The sequence below is a fragment of the Myotis lucifugus genome, unplaced genomic scaffold (assembly GCF_000147115.1).
Source record: "Myotis lucifugus unplaced genomic scaffold, Myoluc2.0 scaffold_336, whole genome shotgun sequence".
NCBI lineage: Eukaryota > Metazoa > Chordata > Mammalia > Chiroptera > Vespertilionidae > Myotis > Myotis lucifugus.
The window spans coordinates 1,173,003-1,176,581 of record NW_005871384.1 but is presented as its reverse complement, the minus strand read 5'-3'; the positions used below and the strand labels follow the sequence as shown (position 1 = coordinate 1,176,581).

Here is a 3,579-nt window from a genome sequence, read left to right as displayed (position 1 = left end):
AATATATATATATATATATTATATATTATATATATATATATATATATATAAAATGTTAAGCAGCCATGCAACCATCCAACCAGCCAGAGGGTATGACGTGCACTGATCACCAGGGAGAAGATGTTCAGCAGAGGAGCTGCTGAACTGCCATGACTTGGCAGCTGCAGTTCTTGGGTGACACACCCTGGAACCAGAGAGGAACGAGCTCTCACACTCCAGGACCCCTCGGAGGATGATAGAGAGCTGGTTTCAGCCCATCCCTGCAGGACAGTCCCAGAGACTCCACCTGCAGGATGGATCCCACTCACTCTGCAGATGCCCTTCAAGCCTGTGATGCAGCCCCAGGTGTGGGCAGGAGGGGAGGGACCACAGGAGGTTGGCTCCAGGGCATGTCTGCCTGTCCAACCCAGTCCTGCCTTGCCGGCCACCTTCTAATTAATATCCTTTCAATGTGCACAAATCTGTGCACTGGGTCACTAATATATAATAAAAACTCAGTACTTTTATGGTGATGGTTCATGGTTCATGGTTCACTAGAAAATCCTGTGAACCATGAGAGCTTTGGCAGCCTGTATCTCACCTAAAAACAATTTTCAGAGCCTAATGGATCCATCCACTGGTAAATCAAGAGTAAGCTGACTGTCTGGTTCTGGAGTGGGAGAAGGTAGGAAGATTAGGAGGGAAAGTTGCATCTATTCCTCAGGTGCATGTTAGTTGTCAGGTCATAGAAACTTTCAATTTTGCAAGAATCATATGAAAAAAAAAACAAAAAACAGAGAGCGTGCATGTTTACTGAAGAATATTTTTCCAGGCCTCCTCTCCTCTTTTCTCCATGGCTTCCAGTGGTTTAGACTACTTTGGCTTTGTACCTGAGTCCTGTTAATTTCTAAATGATTAACATGAGACCCTCCTGAAAGAATAGACTCAAAACCCATATTGTGCCATCCCTTGTGAACACCTGAGGATTCACGAAGTCACATACCCAACTTTCTTCTTCCAGAATGACCCCACAGTCTCCCACTACACCAGGGAAGATGACAGACACTGTGCCTGGCTTTCTGGGCAAGGTTTAAGCCCTTTAATAGGGCGTTTGGATCCACCACTATAACCCAAAACACCCACTATAGCTTTGGAAATTTGGGTGTGAGATTGTGCACAAGGAGGAAAAAGGTCTCAATTTGGCTAATCTGAAGCACTCACCAAATTAGGGGCAATATGACTGTCTTTTTAAAGGCAAACAGTTCCTCCACTGACTCCACCCCATCTGTGCTTCCTGGCTCAGCAGGTTAAAAGGACGCAAACACTTCATCCTCACAGTCAAAGCAAAAGCCCACACACAAAGAGATTCTTTGGAGAAAACCTGAGAGCTCATCAACTCGTGGTAAAGAAGGTGAGTCTAGCTGAGAAGAGGTCCTGAGTGGCAGAGCTGTGAGGGAGTGTGCAGAGCATGGGTTCTGGTCTCAGGAGAGACCTGTTTCTGTGCCAGCCGCACAGTGGGGGGTGGAGTGCTTTCAGAGGGTAGTGGCATATGGTAGAGAGGGGAGTCAGGAGTTTTATTAGCACAATGTTACACGTCTCATTTAAACAAGACACATTTGTGGTTACTTGTGCACCTTCATGCATTTGCTGCTGTGATAGACACTGAGGGCTGCCTGATAAGCCCTCCTCTTCCCTGGACAGGTAATGAGTGCCCCCAAGGCAGTTCTTTAGAGCTCAAAGGCAATTTAGAGACAACCCTGTCTAACTCCCTCTTTTTACTGAAAAAGAAGCAGGATCCCTGGGTGTTATGACTCCGGGACAGCCGTGGGCAAACTACGGCCCGCGGGCCGGATCCGGCCCATTTGAAATGAATAAAACTAAAAAAAAAAAAAAAAAAAAAAGACCGTACCCTTTTATGTAATGATGTTTACTTTGAATTTATATTAGTTCACATGAACACTCCATCCATGCTTTTGTTCCGGCCCACGGATCCAGTTTAAGAATCCACTGTGGCCCTCGAGTCAAAAATTTTGCCCACCCCTGCTCTAGGGGTTGCCCACATCACTAAGGGCAGAGGAAATCTAAACTGCAGGTTGCTGAATCCTTCCCATCATTTAGTAGAAACTGTGACCCCAGTAGTGTGACATGCGAGGTGAGGAGGGGGTGTTGTGGGGGGAGGGTTGGCTATTCTGGAGGAACAATGTATGTGAAACCCTCCTGTTAACTTCATAGTTACAGGCTTCCTGCCAGTTCTCCATTCTGAAAAGAGTGTGGACTTCCTTCCCTGTCCTCTCTTGATCTAACTCTCACTCTATGGGATTTTAGAATCATGGGCCTGAGAAGAAACTAAGAAGAGGCTGTTGTGTGCAGTGGTTAGGGGGGAAGTGGTAGTCAGACAGATTTTGAATTGGATCCCTTCTCTGCCTGATAACTGTTGGCAATGTGACCGTGGGCAAATGTCTAAGTATTTTGGAGCCACATCAATGTCCTTATTTTAAAAGTTAGAAAAATAAAATTAGCATTTTGGGGCAGTACGTGAGATAATGTATAAGACATTTTTCAGGGTGCTTAGTATAGAATATTCGATAGTGGTTTCATTACACAGGTTAAAATTTTTATTGTGGAAAAATTTTTAACTTATTCAATGATAAAGAGACTAGTACGAGGAACTTCCATGTACCTACACCAGGCTTCAATGATTACCAATAGATGCCAATTTTGTTTCATCTATGTACTCACTACTCCCTACACACCTCACATTTTTTGAAGCATTCGTCAGATATTGTTTCAGTAAATATTTGAAACCATTTAAAATATTAATATAATCAGACTTCAAAAAGCAAGTAGAAATTTTAGAAAATTACCAGTTGCATGCAGATTTCTCTGACTGTCTCATAATTTAAAAAATTGTTTGAAGTCAGATCCAAATAAGATCCATAAATTGCAATTGTTTGATTTCTCTTAAATTTATCTTAATATGTAGGTTTCCAACCTTCCCTATTACTTTCTGGGAAATTTCTCTGGTGAAGAAAGGGAAGTCTTTTATCCAACAGAACCAGGCAATGTACATATTGTTGATTTCATCCTCACGGTGTGATTTCACCTGCTCGTCTAGTTCTGGTGTTTTGTGTGAATTTATTTTAAAGGAGACATTTGATCAGATTCAGGTTGACTGTTTTTTGGTGGGAATACTTCATGGGTGCAGCTGTCAACTTCCATCAGAAGGCTTGATCCTTTCCCTTTTTTTGTCTATGTTCAGAACAATGAAATGCTTTCCTCACAGGCTCCCAATGGGGTTATGGACTACTTTTAAGAAGAAGGCCTTGCCCTGACCAGTTTGGCTCAGTGGATAGAGCGTCGGCCTGTGGACTCAAAGGTAACAGGTTCGATTCTGGTCAAGGGCATGTACTTTGGTTGCGGACACATCCCCAGTAAGGGGTGTGCAGGAGGCAGCTGATCGATGTTTCTCTCTCATCGACGTTACTAACTATCCCTCTCCCTTCCTCTCTGTAAAAAAATCAATAAAATATATATATATAAAAAAGAAGAACACGCCTCACACGGATGAACTCATGGATTTCAACATATTTGATACATTTG

The 3,579-nt window shown here is 43.1% G+C and overlaps 1 protein-coding gene across 1 annotated transcript in view; it reads left to right on the top strand.

Moving 5' to 3' along the window:
- Positions 1-1,329: 1,329 nt before the first annotated feature.
- The window catches only part of LOC102417538 (GTPase IMAP family member 7), a 6,650-nt gene continuing 4,400 nt past the window's right edge, over positions 1,330-3,579 (top strand). Inside the window, exon 1 of the mRNA XM_014466404.2 lies at positions 1,330-1,390. The gene's annotated coding sequence lies outside the window, so the exon portion shown is untranslated. The remainder of the gene's footprint in view (positions 1,391-3,579) is intronic.